We start from the raw sequence: 6,470 nt of genomic DNA on the forward strand, positions 1-6,470 counted from the left end.
GGGTTTGTTTACTGATGCTTTGGATGACCTAAAAAAACTCAAATCAGATTGAGAAGACGTATGTTGAGGTGTCTTAAGCACTAGCACTAGGCATTACTAACCCAGAAGAATGACAGGACCCTGACCTTAGACCCTGGCCGCCTATAACTTAGTTAAAACCCCAGACGCCTGCAGAGTTGATAGATTTGTGTCCAAGCTTTTGCTTTTTTTCCATTCAAACTGTTGACGGGGGAAAAAAAATCGATATACCTTCGTTATAATTTGGTGTCTTTGAATCATAGTTTCCTATTTCAGTTCATCTAAATAATAATGATAGTAACAATAATATATGATTGCCTTTGACCCAATTTCATGACTTTAATCTTCAAGACCATATTCTGCATGGATGGTCAAACAGAATCCTTATGGACACCAGAGCTGCTTCCTCAATAATGGGACCATTTCCCTCTAACTCATTCCTACCCTTGTGTGTCTTGGATTCCATAGACCTCTTTCTGCTGCTTTATGTACAATGCCTAAGTATGTTCAGCCCTTCCAGATGAGGATCTTCAGGGAAATGTGAATCTCAGTAAAACTGAACATAGCCCAAAATTGGGCTCTGCATGAGCTCAAAGAAAAAAGGGTACCTGTGGGTACCTTTATAGAAACTATCAAAGGGGAAATTACAAGTGGGAAATTGAACTCACATGATGATCAGGAAACAGAGAGAAAGGATTCCACTTGCCAGATATAAAAATATCCCCCAAAGCCACACTCCAATTCCCACCTCCTCCAGTCACACACCCTACTAACTGAGTGGTACCCTATTACCACTCAGTTAATCCCTATCGGGGTATTAATTCACTGAGTGCTTTAAGACGCTTACAACCCAATCATTTCTCCTCTGAACCCTCTTGCATTGTTTCACACATGAGCTTTTGGGGACATCCCATTCTTATCAGCAAAGACTGGTTGGGAACCCAGACTTCCACCCTCACTTAAACTTAGTAAGTGCTCTCATTTCTCCTGCAAGAGTGATGGCAGAAGAGGCAGTCTGGGGAGCTAGGATTTTTATTCACAGTTGGTAGTATTGAACCTCCCCACACACTGTCACTGGAGGACATCTAAGAAGCAGTAATAAGGTTCTCCCTCCCTCTCAGCCAGTGTGTTATCAGTGGTGGCCTAGTGGGAAGCCTGAAATGCAACCACCGCCCTCCACTACAAGAATCTCTCACTCCTCAGAGCTGTCTAAATAGAGGTGGGGTGTGAAACAAGGACTTCCACCCACAACAGCAATTGTCAGTTAGAGACCTTCTTACCCCTTTTCTGGTGTCAATAGAAGAATACTAAAATATTAAATATAAATAAGATCTACAGTATCATAATACTCAAGATGTTGCAAAATTTGGCAAAAGATGAATCTACAGAATAAACAATTAAGGCGTTTCAAGATGGCGGCCTAGAGGGTGGCTGCATTTCATGTTGCTCCAGGACTCAGGATTCAAAAGAGGAGATATTGAGAGACTTGGGACAAACTCAAAACAGCCAGGTGAGTCTCTCCCCTTGGGGAGGCGTCCTGGATGGGATGGTAGTCCTGGAACGCAGGGAACTATGTGAAGGAGAGCTGCCGGCAAGACACCCCTCCCCCCGCGGGAGCAGTGAACTCAGACAACTGGGAGCGTCAGTAGAGGAGGCTGCTCAGCACAGCGCTGGGACTCGGAGCAAGCACTGGGGCTCCGGAGGCTGCCCAGGGGAGGAGCGGTGAGGAGAGCTGTGTGGACTCAGAACACTGGGGCCTGCCCTGAGGAGGAGGAGGAGGAGTGTGGCTGCTTGGATTCCGAGTGACTATACTAGAGCTACAGGCGGTTGCCAGAGGAGAAGCTGTGCGGTGAGCTGTTTGGACTTAGAGCGACTGCTTCTGAACACTGGGGCCTGCCCTGAGGACGAGGAGGAGGAGGAGGAGGAGTGCGGCGGGTCGTTTGGACTCCCAGTGACTACATTAGAGCTCCAGGCGGCTGCTCAGAGGAGAAGGCGAGTGGTGAGTTGTTTGGACTTAAAGTGACAGCTCCTGAACACAGGGGGGCTGCCTAGAGGAGAAGCGCGGTGAGTCGCTTGGTCTCTGGTGGCCGCACCAGAGCTCTGGGCGGTTGCCCAGAGGATGCGTGCAGTGGGTCATGTGGATTCAGAGCCACTCAGAGCGACCGCTCCTGAACACCCGGGGGGTTACCTGGGGGAGGAGGAAGAACGGGGAGGGTCACTTCGACTCAGAGTGATTGATTGCCCAGGGCTACGGGCGGTTGGTGGGAGGAGGAGGCACTCAGTGAGTTTCTTGGACTCCTAGTGACCACACCGGAATACTGGGTGGCTGTCTGGAGGAAGAGGCGTGTGGCGGGTCTCTGGGACTCAGAGTGATTGTACGGGGCCCCAGGTGGCTGCTCAGAGCAGGGGCCGCATAGCCAGGCGATTAAGTGCAGAGCAGGGTCCCAGGACCTAGGAGGCTTCTGGGTGGAAGAGCCGCACAGAGCCACGCTTAGGGGCGGAGCGAAGGTTCCAGGACTGCGGACAGATTCTCTGAGGAGGGGCAGCCTAAGGAGATTCATCTGCGAAGGGTGAGACTCCCAAGCCCAGAAGGTAGGGCCGGGCCCCTGGGAACTTTGCAGAGGAAGGTAGCCCAGCCCAGGCGGTAGCTGTAAATTGAGGGGAACCTCTAGGAGGGAACTGACCAGCGAGACCTCCCCACCGGGTGAGTCTTCCCTGCCTGGTGAGGTTTCCCCACAAGGATGGTAAAACCAGAGACACAGGCCCAAACAGGCCCTGCCTCAGCCCGCAGCCTAGTTCCCCTTTGGAGGACCATTGGTCAATAAGTGGAGGCACCTCTGCCCACTAGCAGGGGATATACCCCACCTGGAGGCCACCACTCCTAGAGAGGCAGCTTCCTTGTGGAGCACCACATTATCAACTTCCTCCAAGACTTCAGCCTACTGAAGGCTAAGAGGGGATATATATAGAAATCTTCAGGGACATTGTAAGTCAATAGAGGAAATCTGCAGTATCTCAGCGGTCCACTGATACCTGAACAATATGAGAAAACAAGGAAAGAAAATGCTGCAAACAAATCTAGACGTTACATCAATAAAACCCAATGACAGCATGGCAGAAGAAATGACAGAAAAGGAGTTCAGAATGTACATAATTAAAATGATCAGGGAAGCAAACGATGAGATGAAAGAGCAAATGCACGCACTGAATGATGAGATGAAAGAGCAAATGCAGGCATTGAATGATCGCACCAATCGACACTTAAAAGAGCAAATACAGGAAGCAAAAGATCATTTCAATAAAGAGTTAGAGATATTGAAAAAAAAACAAACAGAAATCCTGGACATGAAGGAAACAATAAACCAAATTAAGAACTCCATAGAAAGCATATCCAGTAGGATAGAACACCTGGAAGACAGAACCTCAGACATTGAAGACAAAATATTTAACCATGAAAACAAAGTTGAACAAACAGAGAAGATGGTAAGAAATCATGAACAGAATCTACAAGAACTATGGGATATCATGAAAAGGCCAAATTTAAGAATTATTGGGATTGAGGAAGGCTTAGAGAAACAAACCAAAGGAATGAACAATCTATTCAATGAAATAATATCAGAAAATTTCCCAAATCTGAAGAATGAAATGGAAAATCAAGTTCAAGAGGCTTATAGGACTCCAAATACACAAAATTACAACAGACTCACACCAAGGCACATTATAATGAAAATACCTAACATACAAAATAAAGACAGAATTTTAAAGGCTGTGAGAAAAAAGAACCAAATTACATTCAGGGGGAAACCAATACGGATATCAGCAGATTTTTCAATCCAGACCCTAAAAGCTAGAAGGGCCTGGAACAACATTTTTCAAGCCCTGAAAGAAAATGGATGCCAACCAAGAATCTTATACCCAGCAAAACTTACCTTCAAATTTGGCGATGAAATAAAATCCTTCCATGATAAACAAAAGCTAAAAGAATTTACAAAAAGAAAGCCAGCATTACAGAACATTCTCAGCAAAATACTCCATGAGGAAGAGATGAAAAACAAAGAAGCAAATCAGCAAAGGGAGGAATTATCTTAAAGGAATGTCAAATAAAGGAGGAACCAAGTTGTGTCAAACAAATAAATAAATAAAATTTTAAAAATGAACCAAATGACCGGGAAACCAAATCATATCTCAATAATAACCCTGAATGTTAATGGCCTGAATTCATCAATCAAAAGACATAGACTGGCAGATTGGATTAAAAAGAAAGATCCAACAATATGTTGCCTGCAAGAGACTCACCTCATAGAAAAAGATACTCATAGACTAAAGGTGAAAGGATGGGGAAAAACATACCATGCACATGGACTCAGCAAAAAAGCTGGAGTATCCATCCTCATTTCCGATAATGTGGACTTCAAGTTAGTCAGAAGGGATAAAGAAGGTCATTTCATACTGCTTAAGGGAAGCATAAATCAGCAAGATATAACAATCATAAACATCTATGCCCCAAACAGTGGCTCATCCATGTACGTCAAACAAATCCTTCTCAATTTCAGAAACCAAATAGACCATAACACAATAATACTAGGTGATTTTAACACGCCTCTCTCACCACTGGACAGATCTTCCAGACAAAAATTGAACAAAGAAACCATAGATCTCAATAACACAATCAATAATTTAGACTTAATGGACATTTATAGAATATACCATCCAAACAAGAGCGAATACACTTTCTTTTCAGCAGCACATGGATCCTTCTCTAAAATAGACCATATATTATGCCACAAAGCTAATGTTAGCAAATACAAGAAGATAGAGACACTAGCATGTATTCTATCAGATCATAATGGATTGAAGTTAGAAATAAATGAAAGAGTAAAACACAGAAACTATTCCAACATCTGGAGATTAAACAATATGCTATTATATGATGAATGGATAACAGAAGACATTAGGAAGGAAATTAAAAAATTCTTAGAGGTAAATGAGAACAAAGAAACATCATATCAAAATCTCTGGGACACTATGAAAGCAGTTCTTAGAGGGAAATTTATTTCATGGAGCGCATTTAATAAAAGAAGTAAAACTCAACAAATAAACGACCTAACACTACAGCTCAAAGCCCTAGAAAAGAAGAACAGACCAGCACCAAAAGTAGTAGAAGACAGGAAATAGTTAAACTCAGAGCTGAAATCAATGAAATTAAAACAAAAGAAACAATACAAAAAATTGACAAAATAAATAGTTGGTTCTTCGAAAAAATAAACAAAATTGATAAACCTTTAGCCACCCTAACAAAGAGAAGACGAGAGAAAACCCAAATCACTAAAATTCAGAATGAACAAGGAAATATCACAACAGACAGGATTGAAATACAAAACATAATTAGAAGCTATTTTGAAAATCTATACTCCAACAAAATAGAAAATTTCGAAGACATCAACAGGTTTCTAGAGACATATGAATTGCCTAAACTGAACGAGGAGGACATACACAATTTAAATAGACCAATTTCAAGTACTGAAATAGAAGAAGTCATCAAAAGCCTACCAACAAAGAAAAGTCCAGGACCAGATGGGTTCTCAGCCGAGTTCTACAAAACCTTTAAAGAAGAGCTCATTCCAATACTTCTCAAAGTATTCCATAAAATAGAAGAGGAGGGAACCCTCCCAAACTCATTCTATGAAGCCAATATCACACTGATAGCTAAACCAGACAGAGACTCATCAAGGAAAGAAAATTTCAGACCAATATCCTTAATGAACATCGACGCAAAAATTCTCAACAAAATTTTAGCAAATCGCATACAAAAACATATTAAAAAGATAGTGCACCATGATCAAGTGGGTTTCATCCCAGGGATGCAAGGATGGTTCAACATCAGGAAATCAATAAACGTAATTCACCATATCAATAGACTTAAAGTCAAGAATCACATGATTATTTCAATAGATGCAGAAAAAGCATTTGATAAAATACAGCACCCCTTCATGCTCAAAACACTAGAAAAAATAGGGATAGTGGGAACATTCCTTAACATTGTAAAGGCCATTTATGCTAAGCCCATGGCTAATATCATTCTAAATGGTGAAAAACTGAAAGCATTCCTCCTAAAAACTGGAACAAGGCAGGGATGTCCTCTTTCACCACTTCTATTCAACATCGTTCTTGAGACTCTGGCCAGAGCAATTAGACAAACCAAAGAAATTAAAGGGATACGAATTAGAAAAGAAGAACTCAAACTATCCCTGTTCGCTGATGACATGATTATATATTTAGAGGAACTTGGAAATTCCACCAGAAAACTCTTAGAACTCATAAGTGAATTCAGTAAAGTAGCAGGTTACAAGATCAATGCCCATAAATCCAATGCATTTTTATACATAAGTGATGAATCTTCAGAAAGAGAAATTAGGAAAACTACCCCATTCACAATAGCCTCGAAAAAAATA

Source organism: Sciurus vulgaris (assembly GCF_902686455.1).
Source record: "Sciurus vulgaris genome assembly, chromosome: 3".
NCBI classification, from domain to species: domain Eukaryota; kingdom Metazoa; phylum Chordata; class Mammalia; order Rodentia; family Sciuridae; genus Sciurus; species Sciurus vulgaris.